The sequence below is a fragment of the Coregonus clupeaformis genome, chromosome 20 (genome assembly GCF_020615455.1).
Source record: "Coregonus clupeaformis isolate EN_2021a chromosome 20, ASM2061545v1, whole genome shotgun sequence".
NCBI classification, from domain to species: Eukaryota; Metazoa; Chordata; class Actinopteri; order Salmoniformes; family Salmonidae; genus Coregonus; species Coregonus clupeaformis.
Window position 1 is genome coordinate 19,562,124 of NC_059211.1, and position 15,033 is coordinate 19,577,156.

A 15,033-nucleotide genomic window follows, 5' to 3' on the forward strand; every position below is an offset into this window, starting at 1 on the left:
CACAATAATAAATTAATGTGTTCGCATGATTAATGCCTAAGTAAATTAATTTATATCTTTGCTTGTTCAAATAAGTTAACCCAAAATAAATTAGCAGTATTATTAAAAGTCTTACTGAAACATTCAGTTACAGTTTTAAAGAAGTTATTCAAAAACTTCCAAATAACCTACCATTTTTGTTCTCAGAGTGTTAATAAAACATCCCAGGAAAACTTTCAAGGAACCAGAGTAAAATGTTCTCAGAACCTCCCTACAACCTAAAAATAAACATTCCCAGAACAGGCAAAATGTTCACTTCTGTTGTCAGAACGTTATTTTTTTTCTTCAGTTTTACCAGTCAGGAAACGTATGGCTTCGTTCCCACAAACAATGTCAAACCAAAAACATACGTTACCACAACTTCCAAGGAACCAAATGTGTTAGCTGGGATTACTGATACGCAGTACTTTCTCGTGGCAAAGTCTCAAATTAAACCTTTAACTAGAAAATATGCTAATGTAAAAACCTGCTAAATATGCAGTGATATGAAAAGAGAACAGACAGGAAGGTAAATGTTATTGCGGAGTTAGTCTAGCATTTATAATGACATATTATTCATTTGCCAATGGGAGTGGAATAACAGAGATTAAAGGGGATTGGCTCAATCAGAACGATACAGCCAAACAGAGCACATAAGATTAGGCTGATTGAGGTTGTTGGGCCTCATTGCTCTCAAGGTGATCTTGTATGCAAATTCCTTGGAAACCCCTTCGAATACATAGTCTTTACATACCCACGCATGTGCAAAAACCCTGGAGCAAAAACACGGCTTGGAGTATGACATTGAGGATTACTTCTGACAGACGCTACTTCACTGATCTCAGTTCGAGGCCTGGAAAAGTCTAACTGTCTGCTGTAGTCATCTCATGAAGGTCACATGTTGCATACTGTATAGTACAGAGACTTTTCCTAGCTGCAGAGGAAAATTCATAACGAAGCCACTAACAACTGGTGACTATTAATGATTTAATGATGATCATTCAAGGGTCATCATAGAGAAATGATTGAGATCAAACTATATTTGAATTCTTAACATATTACCCTCACTAATTAGCTATAACTTTAATTAAAAGCCCATCCAGGGTCGGAAATCAGTTATTGGCACATAGTACATAAAGCACATCATACATGTATTTCTGGTCTAGGTCTACTTTCCATGCTGAACACATAGGCAAAATAGAACTATCATATTGTACCCCGTCCCAAAAATACCAATATCGCACACTTTCGAATGTCTACTGCTGAGAACAGATGACACCACTCCCACCCTGTCAGCTTCTGGTCCATTGTTATGGTTTGTTTACTTGAAACACCAACCTTTATGTTCTGCACTCTGTTCAATAAACCCACACGAGAACCTGAGGCAGGTTAGCGTTTTTCATCATGAATCTTGTTCTGGAGGCAGCTCTGCAGAGTGGTCACTAGCTGGCACAGCCACAAAGTCATAAAATCTGATTTTAAACTTAACCTTAACCACACTGCTAACGCTAATGCCTAACCCTAACCTTACCTTAACACCAGAAAGCAAATCAATGTTTGCTTTCATGAAATTTTACAGTATAGCCAATTTTGACTTTGCAGCTGGCCCATCTGGTGAAAATCGCTCAGTTCTGCCTCCAGTACAAGACTCATCTCAATAAACGTCAACCTGCAAACCTGAGGGGGGTAGATGTAAAAGGGAAGGGAAGAAAAGGAATGGACTTGTCTGTCTATTGTCCTCTCGTGCCATGTGAGGCGTGAGGTAGGAACAAGTCAACTGACCAGGGAATGTGCCTGTCACGACTGGGGCTGATGTTTTGGAAAGAGCCACCGTGATTGACTGCACCGGCCCAAGGTTCGGCTTGAATAGAGAAGGATCCATACTGTAAAGTATTGAGTGACAAGAGGAGTGAGTGCAACAGTGGCCATGGAGCAAGTGTTCAGTGTTTTTTTACCACTTATTGTGGGAAGCATGTGGAAGGCTACCTGAAACGTTTGACCCAAGTTAAACAATTTAAAGTCAAAGCTACCAAATACTAATTGAGTGTATGTAAACTTCTGACCCACCGGGAATGTGATGAAAGAAATAAAAGCTGAAATAAATCACTCTCTACTATTATTATGATATTTCACATTCTTAAAATAAAGTGGTGATCCTAACTGACCTAAGACAGGGAATTTTTACTAGGATTAAATGTCAGGAATTGTGAAAAACTGAGTTCAAATGTATTTGGCTAAGGTGTATGTAAACCTCCGACTTCAACTGTATCTTCTGCTTGGATAGTTCCATTTGTGCCACTGACTTAGTCTGGCTTTAATACCAGTTTGTCTACAAATTATTAATTGATAAATTGGATTCACATCTCCATCTCAACCAAAAATCTAAGTTAAAGAATAGCAATAAATCAAATCAAACTTGATTTAAAGTGCATTTAAAGTTTGATTTGATTTAGTCCTATTCTTTAACTTAGATTTTTGGTTGAGATCGAGATGTGAATCCAACATTTTAATTATTAACTTGAAACCCTAGGCCTATATGTATTGTATATTTTTTGTTGAATCGTGGGTTGAATTTAAACAATAGCTGTTGATCACGTCGCTGTCAAAGTGCGACGTGAATGCAGTAGGCGAAGTCAAACGCAGGACACCGAGCTACTGGAAACGTACTTTTACTAACAAAGTAACCAGAGTACAAAACAACCTCCAAACAGGGAGGAGAATACCTGCACAATAGCAACTGCCGAAAATGACGAGAACAATCACACACAACACACAATGAACGACAGAGGGTTATATAGGGAATACAATACAACATAATAGGAAACAGGTGTACACAATCAAGACAAAACAAGTCAAACACAGAAACATAGATCGGTAGCAGCTAGTACTCCGGGGACGACGAACGCCGAAGCCTGCCCGAGCAAGGAGGAGGAGCAGCTTCGGCTGATTCCGTGACAGTACCCCCCCCTTGACGCGCGGCTCCAGCCGTGCGCCGACCCCGGCCTCGGGGACGGCCAGGAGGACGCGGAGCAGGGCGAGTCGGATGACTCCGGTGGAAGTCCCTCAACATGGAGGGATCTAGGATGTCCCTCCTGGGGACCCAGCACCGTTCCTCCGGACCGTACCCCTCCCACTCCACGAGATACTGCAGGCCCCCCGTCCGACGCCTCGAATCCAAGATGGAACGGACTGAGTACGCCGGAGCCCCCTCGATGTCCAACGGGGGCGGAGGAGCCTCTCGTACCTCACTCTCCTGGAGTGGACCAGCCACCACCGGCCTGAGGAGAGACACATGGAATGAGGGGTTAATGCGGTAATTAATGGGCAGTTGTAACCTATAGCATACCTCGTTCAGTCTCCTCAGGACTTTAAATGGCCCCACAAACCGCCGACCCAGCTTCTGGCAGGGCAGGCGAAGGGGCAGGTTTCGGGTCGAGAGCCAGACCCGATCTCCCGATGCATACACCGGAGCTTCACTGCGGTGGCGATCGGCGCTCGCCTTTTGCCGCCTGATAGCCCGCTGCAGATGGACACGCGCAGTGTTCCAAGTTTCTTCCGAGCGCCGAAACCACTCGTCCACCGCAGGGGCTTCGGTCTGGCTCTGATGCCAAGGTGCCAGGACCGGCTGATAACCTAGCACACACTGGAAAGGCGTAAGGTTAGTGGACGAATGGCGGCGTGAGTTTTGGGCTATCTCTGCCCAGGGAATATATCCCGACCACTCCTCTTGCCGGTCCTGGCAATACGACTTTAGAAACCTACCCACATCCTGGTTCACTCTCTCCACCTGCCCATTACTCTCGGGGTGAAAACCTGAGGTAAGGCTAATCGAGACCCCCAGACGTTCCATAAACGCCCTCCAGACTCTAGAGGTGAACTGGGGACCCCGATCAGACACTATATCCTCAGGCACCCCATAGTGCCGGAAGCACTATGTAGGGCAGTATGGAGACCTGGCAGGGGAATGAGCAGTTTGTAGGGCAGTAGGGAGACCTGGCAGGGGAATGAGACGGCAGGCTTTAGAAAACCGATCCACAACGACCAAGATCGTAGTGTTCCCCTGGGAGGGGGGAAGGTCCGTGACAAAATCCACCGATAGGTGAGACCACGGCCGTTGTGGAACGGGTAGGGGTTGTAACTTCCCCCTAGGCAGGTGTCTAGGCGCCTTACACTGAGCGCACACCGAGCAGGAGGAAACATAAACCCTCACGTCCTTCGCTAAAGTAGGCCACCAGTACTTCCCACTAAGGCAGTGCACTGTCCGACCAATACCCGGATGACCAGAGGAGGGTGACCTGTGAGCCCAGTATATCAAACGATTGCGAACCTCGAGCAGCACGTACCTCCGACCCTCTGGACACTGTGGAGGAGTAGGATCGGAACGTAACGCCCGCTCGATTTCCGCATCAACCTCCCACACCACCGGTGCCACCAGACAAGACTCCGGGAGTATGGGAGTGGGCTCAATGGACCTCTCCTCTGTGTCATATAGTCGGGACAGGGCGTCTGCCTTAGCATTCTGGGACCCTGGTCTATAGGTGCTTAAATACAAAGCGGGAGAAAAACATAGCCCACCTTGCCTGGCGAGGGTTCAGCCTCCTCGCTGCCCGAATGTACTCCAGGTTACGATGGTCAGTCAGAATGAGAAAAGGGTGTTTATCCCCCTCAAGCCAATGTCTCCACACTTTCAGGGCTTGAACCACAGCTAGCAGCTCCCTGTCCCCCACGTCATATTTGCACTCCGCCGGACTGAGCTTCTTAGAATAGAAAGCACAGGGGCGGAGTTTAGGTGGCGTACCCGAGCGCTGAGACAGCACAGCGCCGATCCCAGCCTCGGATGCATCCACCTCCACCTGGAATGCCAAAGAGGGATCCGGATGCGCCAGCACCGGAGCCGAGGTAAACAGGTCCTTCAGACATTTAAAACGCCCTGTCCGCCTCAGCCGACCACTGCAGGCACACCGGACCCCCCTTTAGCAGAGAGGTAATGGGAGCTGCTACCTGTCCAAAGCCCCGGATAAACCTCCGGTAGTAATTGGCAAAACCCAAGAAGCGCTGCACCTCCTTTACCGTGGTGGGAGTCTGCCAATTACGCACGGCAGAAACGCGGTCAATCTCCATCTCTACCCCTGACGCGGACAACCGATGTCCCAGGAAGGAGATGGACTCCTGGAAGAACAGACATTTCTCCGCCTTCGCATACAGGTCATGCTCCAACAGTCTACCAAGCACTCGACGCACCAGGGACACATGCTCGGCTCGTGTAGCGGAGTATATTAGAATGTCATCAATATATACCACTACACCCTGTCCATGCAAGTCCTGGAAAATCTCGTCCACAAATGATTGGAAGACTGAAGGAGCATTCATTAAACCGTATGGCATGACGAGGTACTCATAGTGACCCGAGGTGGTACTGAATGTTGTCTTCCACTCATCTCCCTCACTAATGCGCACCAGGTTGTACGCACTCCTGAGATCCAATTTTGTGAAGAATCGCGCCCCGTGTAATGACTCCGTCATACTAGCAATCAGAGGGAGAGGATAGCTGTATTTGATGGTGATTTGAATGATACCACGGTAATCAATACACGGGCGTAAACCCCCATCCTTCTTCTTCACAAAAAAGAAACTTGAGGACGCAAGGGAAGTGGATGGCCGTATGTAACCCTGTCTCAGAGATTCGGTGACGTATGTCTCCATAGCTGCCGTCTCCTCCTGAGACAGAGGATACACGTGACTAATCAAATCAAATCAAATCAAATCAAATTTTATTGGTCACATGCGCCGAATACAACAGGTGCAGACATTACAGTGAAATGCTTACTTACAGCCCTTAACCAACAGTGCATTTATTTTAAACAAAAAAAGTAAGAATAAAACAACAACAAAAAAGTGTTGAGAAAAAAAGAGCAGAAGTAAAAATAAAGTGACAGTAGGGAGGCTATATATACAATAGAATAAAGTGACAGTAGGGAGGCTATATATACAGGGGGGTACCGTTGCATAGTCAATGTGCGGGGGCACCGGCTAGTTGAGGTAGTTGAGGTAATATGTACATGTGGGTAGAGTTAAAGTGACTATGCATAAATACTTAACAGAGTAGCAGCAGCGTAAAAAGTATGGGGTGGGGGGGCAGTGCAAATAGTCCGGGTAGCCATGATTAGCTGTTCAGGAGTCTTATGGCTTGGGGGTAGAAGCTGTTGAGAAGTCTTTTGGACCTAGACTTGGCACTCCGGTGCACCGCTTGCCGTGCGGTAGCAGAGAGAACAGTCTATGACTAGGGTGACTGGAGTCTTTGACAATTTTGAGGGCCTTCCTCTGACACCGCCTGGTATAGAGGTCCTGGATGGCAGGGAGCTTTGCCCCTGTGATGTACTGGGCCGTACGCACTACCCTCTGTAGTGCCTTGCGGTCAGAGGCCAAGCAGTTGCCATACCAGGCGGTGATGCAACCAGTCAGGATGCTCTCGATGGTGCAGCTGTAGAATTTTTTTGAGGATCTGAGGACCCATGCCAAATCTTTTTAGTCTCCTGAGGGGGAATAGGCTTTGTCGTGCCCTCTTCACGACTGTCTTGGTGTGTTTGGACCATGATAGTTCGTTGGTGATGTGGACACCAAGGAACTTGAAGCTCTCAACCTGTTCCACTACAGCCCCGTCGATGAGAATGGGGGCGTGCTCAGTCCTCTTTTTTTTCCTGTAGTCCACAATCATCTCCTTTGTCTTGGTCACGTTGAGGGAGAGGTTGTTGTCCTGGCACCACACGGCCAGATCTCTGACCTCCTCCCTATAGGCTGTCTCATCGTTGTCGGTGATCAGGCCTACCACTGTTGTGTCGTCGGCAAACTTAATGATGGTGTTGGAGTCGTGCCTGGCCATGCAGTCATGGGTGAACAGAGAGTACAGGAGGGGGACTGAGCACGCACCCCTGAGGGGCCCCCCGTGTTGAGGATCAGTGTGGCAGATGTGTTGTTACCTACCCTTACCACCTGGGGGCGGCCCGTCAGGAAGTCCAGGATCCAGTTGCAGAGGGAGGTGTTTAGTCCCAGGATCCTTAGCTTAGTGATGAGCTTTGAGGGCACTATGGTGTTGAATGCTGAGCTGTAGTCAATGAATAGCATTCTCACGTAGGTGTTCCTCTTGTCCAGGTGGGAAAGGGCAGTGTGGAGTGCGATAGAGATTGCATCATCTGTGGATCTGTTGGGGCGGTATGCAAATTGGAGTGGGTCTAGGGTTTCTGGGATTATGCTGTTGATGTGGAATTATGGGATTATGCTGTTGACGTGGAAGCGCAGCGCCTACTTGGAGGTCTATCGCACAATCCCCCTGTCGATGAGGTGGTAATTGAGTCGCCTTCTTTTTACAGAAGGCGAGTGCCAAATCGGCATACTCAGGAGGAATGTGCATTGTGGGAATTTGGTTCGGACTTTCCACCGTCGTTGCCCCTACGGAAACGCCTACACACCGCCCAGTACACTGATCAGACCATCCCTTGAGAGCTCTCTGTTGTCATGAAATGTTGGGGTCATGAGATGTTAACCAGGGAAGCCCCAACACCACGGGAAACGCAGGAGAATCAATCAAATACAAACGTAATATCTCCTCATGGCCCTCCTGCGTTTTCATCCGGAGAGGCGCCGTGACCTCCCTAATCAATCCTGACCCCAAAGGGCGGCTATCTAGGGCATGGATAGGGAAGGGCACATCAACAGGTACGATAGGAATCCCTAACTTATAGGTGAACTGGCGATCGATAAAATTCCCAGCTGCGCCTGAATCTACTAGCGCCTTGTACTGGGAGTGAGGAGAAACCTCGGGAAACACCACTTTAATACACATATGAGCAACAGAGAGCTCTGGGTGAGTTGGATGCCTACTCACCTGGAATGACTCATCAGTGTGTCGCCCACTGCCTCGATTCCTAGGAGACCCTCCCCAGCACCGACCAGCAGTGTGTCCTCTGCGGCCACAGTTGGTGCAGGGGACGGCCTCCCTCCTGGTCTCCCTCCTGGTCTCCCTAGCACCAGCACCCCCGAGCTCCATAGGGGTTGGCTCGGAAGTGCTGGGGGATGGAATGGACAGCCCCGAATCCGGACGTCCGCGGGTAGCCAACAGGGTATCCAGGTGAATAGACATGTCCACCAGTTGATCAAAGCTGAGGTTGGTGTCCCTGCAGGGCAATTCCCGATGCACGTCCTCCCTCAGGCTACATCTATAGTGGTCGATGAGGGCCCTCTCATTCCATCCCGCATTGGCAGCCAGCGTCCGGAAGTCCAGCGCGAACTCCTGCGCGCTCCTCCTCCCCTGTCTAAGGTGGAATAGATGCTCACCCGCCGCTTTACCCTCTGGTGGATGATCGAATACTGCCCGGAAGCGGCGGGTGAACTCCGCATAGTTGACCGTAGCGGCGTCTATCCCACCCCACTTGGCGTTGGCCCACTCCAGCGCCTTGCCGGACAGACAGGAGATGAGGGCGGACACGCTCTTGTATCCCGAGGGCGCCGGGTGAATGGTTGCTAGGTAGAGTTCAACCTGGAGTAGGAAACCCTGGCACCCAGCCGCTGTGCCATCATAAGCCCTCGGGAGCGAGAGCCGAATCCCACTGAACCCCGGAGGTGAAGCGATGGGCATCGCCGATGGTGGTGGTATAGTTGGAGGGGGCATAGGTAGACCCCCTCTTTCCCATCGCTCAATGGTGTTCACCACCCGTTCCATGGCGGTGCCGAGAGCCTGGATCATGGCCGCTTGGTGTTCGACGTGTGCCTCCATAGATCCAGCTGGCACCGCCGCTCCTGCTGACTCCATGAGTGGTGTGTGATTCTGTCAAAGTGCGACGTGAATGCGGTAGGTGAAGTCAAACGCAGGACACCGAGCTACTGGAAACGTACCTTTACTAACAAAGTAACCAGAGTACAAAACAACCTCCAAACAGGGAGGAGAATACCCGCACAATAGCAACTGCCAAAAATGACAAGAACAATCACACACAACACACAATGAACGACAGAGGGTTATATATACCCTCAGTCAAGGGTAAGGCGAGGTGAGTAGTCATGCTGTACTTCGCTCCGCAGGTAATATGACACATTACATTACAATGGAACGATTTGATTAGTGTAATGTTGGCTAGCTACATAGTTGTATTTGTATCAAAGATAAAGGTGTAGTATAGAGTTACTATCGAGGTTAGCTAGCCAGCTACATTCGTTCGTAGCGACGCCGTTTTTCAAACAAAGTCAACACCGCAGCCATTGCTAGCTAGCCAACACTACCAGCTACCAGCTAGCAGTACTGTAGCAACTAAATACAATATCCTTTTAGCCAGCTACATTCGTTCGCAGCGACGCCGTTTTTCAAACAAAGTCATCACCGCAGCCATTGCTAGCTAGCCAACGCTACCAACTAGCAGTACTATAGCAACTAAATACAATATAATTTTAGCCAGCTACATTCGTTCGCAGCGACGCCGTTTTTCAAACAAAGTCAACACAGCAGCCATTGCTAGCTAGCTAGCCAACACTACCAGCTAAATACAATATATTTGTGCTAGCTAGCCAACGTTTAATTATTGCTGCGTTATGAAAGGAACTAGACACGGACACGAATTATCTGTTTAGTGTGTTAACACACTATTGGTAGCTTGTTGTAACCAAGTATTGGTGCTAAACCGTGTGTTATTGGATGCTAGCATGCTAGTTAGCTATGGCGTCATAGTTAGCTAGCTGAATAAAGTAAGTTGAGTCTATTCCTTGAAACATTGAACCGCTGTAGTTTACAACAATTCTAATTTCTAAAGTGGAAGTTGGGAGAGTTTTATTCGGGTGTTTCAGTGAAACAATTATAGTCTCTGAGGTGGAAGTTGGGAGAGTTATATTTGGGAGTTGTGGTGAGGAGGCCCCGCTCTCTCCTTTCCCTGATGTTTAGTTCATTTCATTCCGATCTCCTCTGCATTATTGTAGCCATTTGCTGCAGCCTGTCAACTATGCCTCTGCCTATCCCTGTTCTCTCCTCTCCGCACAGGCTACACAAACGCCTCACACCGCGTGGCTGCTGCCTCTCTAACCTGGTGGTCCCTGCACGCACCACACACCTGGAGTTCCAGGTCTCAGGCAGCCTCTGGAACTGCCGTTCTGCTGCCAACAAGGCTGACTTCATCCCAGCCTATGCTACCCTCCAGTCCCTCGACTTCCTGGCGCTGACGGAAACATGGATTACCACTGAAAACACTGCTACTCCTACTGCTCTCTCCTCGTCTGACCATGTGTTCTCGCATACCCCGAGAGCATCTGGTCAGAGGGGTGGTGGCACAGGAATCCTCATCTCTCCCAAGTGGACATTCTCAATTTTTCCCCTAACCCATCTGTCTATCTCCTCATTTGAATTCCATGCTGTCACAGTCACTAGCCCATTTAAGCTTAATATCCTTGTCATCTATCGCCCTCCAGGTTCCCTTGGAGAGTTCATCAATGAGCTTGACGCCTTGGTAAGCTCCTTTCCTGAGGATGGCTCACCCCTCACAGTTTTGGGGGGATTTCAACCTCCCTACGTCTACATTTGACTCATTTCTCTCTGCCTCCTTCTTTCCACTCCTCTCCTCTTTTGACCTCACCCTCTCACCGTCCCCCTACTCACAAGGCAGGCAATACGCTTGACCTCATCTTTACTAGATGCTGCTCTTCTACTAATCTCACTGCAACTCCCCTCCATGTCTCCGACCACTACTTTGTATCCTTTTCTCTCTCGCTCTCCTCCAACACTACTCACTCTGCCCCTACACAGATGGTAATGCGCCGCCGCAACCTTCGCTCTCTCTCTCCCACTACTCTCTCCTCTTCCATCCTATCATCTCTTCCCTCTGCTCAATCCTTCTCCCTCCAATCTCCTGATTCTGCCTCCTCAACCCTCCTCTCCTCCCTTTCTGCATCCTTTGACTCTCTGTGTCCCCTATCCTCCCGGCCGGCTCGGTCCTCCCCTCCAGCTCCGTGGCTTGATGACTCATTGCGAGCTCACAGAACAGAGCTCCGGGCAGCTGAGCGGAAATGGAAGAAAACTAGACTCCCTGCCGACCTGGCATCTTTTCACTCCCTCCTCTACATTTTCTTCATCTGTTTCTGCTGCTAAGGCCACTTTCTACCACTCTAAATTCCAAGCACCTGCCTCTAACCCTAGGAAGCTCTTTGCCACATTCTCCTCCCTGCTGAATCCTCCCCCCCCTCCGATCCTCGTTTGTTAAGTCTAATGACACTGCTGGTCCTGCTCACACTGCCCTACCCTATGCTTTGACTTCTTTCTCCCCTCTCTCTCCAGATAAAATCTCGCGACTTGTGACTGCAGGCCGCCCAACAACCTGCCCGCTTGACCCCATCCCCTCCTCTCTTCTCCAGACCATCTCCGGTGACCTTCTCCCCTACCTCACCTCGCTGATCAACTCATCCTTGACCGCTGGCTATGTCCCTTCCGTCTTCAAGAGAGCGAGAGTTGCACCCCTTCTCAAAAAACCAACACTCGATCCCTCTGATGTCAACAACTACAGACCAGTATCCCTTCTTTCTTTTCTTTCCAAAACTATTGAGCGTGCCGTCTTTAGCCAACTCTCTTGCTATCTCTCTCAGAATGACCTTCTTGATCCAAACCAGTCAGGTTTCAGGACTGGTCATTCAACTGAGACTGCTCTTCTCTGTGTCACGGAGGCTCTCCGCACTGCTAAAGCTAACTCTCTCTCCTCTGCTCTTGTCCTTCTAGACCTGTCTGCTGCCTTTGATACTGTGAACCATCAGATCCTCCTCTCCACCCTCTCCGAGCTGGGCATCTCCGGCGCGGCTCACTTTTGGATTGCGTCCTACCTGACCGGTCGCTCCTACCAAGTGGCGTGGCGAAGCTGTCTCCGCACCACGTACTCTCACCACTGGTGTCCCCCAGGGCTCAGTTCTAGGCCCTCTCCTATTCTCGCTATACACCAAGTCACTTGGCTCTGTCATATCCTCACATGGCCTCTCCTATCATTGCTACGCTGACGATACACAACTAATCTTCTCCTTTCCCCCTTCTGATAACCAGGTGGCGAATCGCATCTCTGCATGTCTGGCAGACATATCAGTATGGATGACGGATCACCACCTCAAGCTGAACCTTGGCAAGACGGAGCTGCTCTTCCTCCCGGGGAAGGACTGCCCGTTCCATGATCTCGCCATCACGGTTGACAACTCCGTTGTGTCCTCCTCCCAGAGTGCGAAGAGCCTTGGCGTGACCCTGGACAACACCCTGTCGTTCTCCGCTAACATCAAGGCGGTGACCCGATCCTGCAGATTCATGCTCTACAACATTCGGAGAGTACGACCCTGCCTTACACAGGAAGCGGCACAGGTCCTAATCCAGGCACTTGTCATCTCCTGTCTGGATTACAAAACTCGCTGTTGGCTGGGCTCCCTGCCTGTGCCATTAAACCCCTACAACTCATCCAGAATGCCGCAGCCCGTCTGGTGTTCAACCTTCCCAAGTTCTCTCACGTCACCCCGCTCCTCCGCACACTCCACTGGCTTCCAGTTGAAGCTCGCATCTGTTACAAGACCATGGTGCTTGCCTATGGAGCTGTGAGGGGAACGGCACCTCCGTACCTTCAGGCTCTGATCAGTCCCTACACCCAAACGAGGGCACTGCGTTCATCCACCTCTGGCCTGCTGGCTCCCTTCCTCTGCGGAAGCATAGTTCCCGCTCAGCCCAGTCAAAACTGTTCGCTGCTCTGGCACCCCAATGGTGGAACAAGCTCCCTCACGACGCCAGGACAGCGGAGTCACTCACCACCTTCCGGAGACATTTGAAACCCCACCTCTTTAAGGAATACCTGGGATAGGATAAAGTAATCCTTCTACCCCCCCTAAAAAAAAAAAAAAAAAAACATTTGTAAAGTGGTTATCCCACTGGCTATAGGGTGAATGCACAAATTTGTAAGTCGCTCTGGATAAGAGCGTCTGCTAAATGACGTAAATGTAAAAATGTAAATGTATATAGGGAATACAACACAACATAATAGGAAACAGGTGTACACAATCAAGACAAAAGAAGTCAAACACAGTTACATAGATCGGTAGCAGCTAGTACTCCGGGGACGACGAACGCCGAAGCCTGCCCGAGCAAGGAGGAGGAGCAGCCTCGGCTGATTCCGTGACAGTCGCAAATGCTATAGAGGCCTAAATAATATAATTGATTATATATGATTTATAAAGTATGGTTACATTTAATTTGCTCTGTTAAACCTAGTCTTTGAAATGACTTCGATGAATCTATTACATTTTTAAGTGGAGGATTCACAATAATCATTCCCACAATAGTACTTTGGTAGTAGTCAGTGACAAAGGGCAGCTGTAAATAGAGCAATTCTCCAGTAGGAGGTTGTCACGATCGTCGTAAGAAGCAGACCAAGGTGCAGCGTGATATGCGTACATCTTTTAATGAGTACTTTATAACAATAACAAAACGATACGTGAAGTCCTAAGGTTAACAAAACACAAACCTTTCCGGAACAAGATCCCACAAATAACAAGTGAAAAACAGGCTGCCTAAGTATGATTCCCAATCAGAGACAACAAGCCACAGCTGCCTGTGATTGGGAACCACCCCGGCCAACATAGAAACACATGAACTAGAACATGAACATAGAACACTAAACATAGAAACTAACACCCTGGCTCAACATATAAGAGTCCCCAGAGCCAGGGCGTGACAGAGGTGCTGCCCAGCGGTTGGGCCCCAGCCTATATATATTTTTTTTTTTTCTGATAGTGGAATATAACGTTGAAGATCTGACATTGTTTCAAAGGTACAAATTCTATGTTGAAAATTGGTTACCATGATGACATAATCCTGTGGTTGAAATTTCACCCTCAAAACAACAGTTTGCGTTAATGACCTTTTGCAAATTTTAAACATAGATTCCACCAGTGACCGCGCTTCTCTGTCCTGGCACTCCAATCGTGGAGCCAGCTTCCCCCTGAAGACAGCAGTCCCCATCTTCCAGAAACATCTGAAACCCTACTACCTCTTCAAAGATTATCTTAAATAATCCTACAGTGGCTTCAGAGGAGCAGAGGTTACAGGGATAATGGCCATTATAGCAGGGTGTTGGTTAATTGCAAATGAGAACTGGTTCTCAATGGACCAATCTGGTAAAATAAAGGTTATAAAAAAAATGTCTGACCTGTCCTGCCCTTACACAGTGTATTATGAAAAAGTGTGTGCAGGGATGCAGCTCTATCCAGAAGGGCAGAGGGCACTGAGTTCCATCCTGCCATTTATCATTTAAAGTACTTTAGTTCAGGTGACTATACAAATTAGGTATTATTGTGTCCATGGCAATTTTTGAATAAAATGTTGGTTCTGCATAGCAACCTTGTCAAAACAGACAACATTCATCGTCCACATTATCAAAAATATGCCTCGCTCTCTGTGTTTGCTTTTCTTTGCTCTCAAGATTGCTTGTCCTCAGATGAATGAAGGCTTTCTGCCTCTCATAATGTAATATGTAGAGCATCTTATAAATAAAATCCAGCCTCCTGGGTTGAGAGTGCATTCTACCTCACCTAACCTCCTCTCCTGCTCCACCTCAGACAGACAGTCCTAATTCTCTGAAGGTTACATGCTGATTCTATTATGAAAACCTTTCGTGGAACAACAACGGCAGTTCAGACAGGAGGCATGCAAGGAAAGAGGTCAAAAAAGCAATTCAATGTGGGAGGGGGGATTAGGGGAAAGAGAGTGAGATAGAGAGACACGCTCACACACACTCAGACACTCACTCACTCACCAACTCACTCACTCACTCACTCACTCACTCACTCACTCACTCACTCACTCACTCATTCACTCACTCTCACAGAGAGGGTGAGAGAAAGGGGGGATGATTAATTATGAATCAAAGCAGTATTCATTCTGTGAAAAACTATGTCAACAAACAGCATGCCTTTTTTATTCTGTGACCATGAAATGGACATTTCACCCATGTTGATATAGTAGATGTT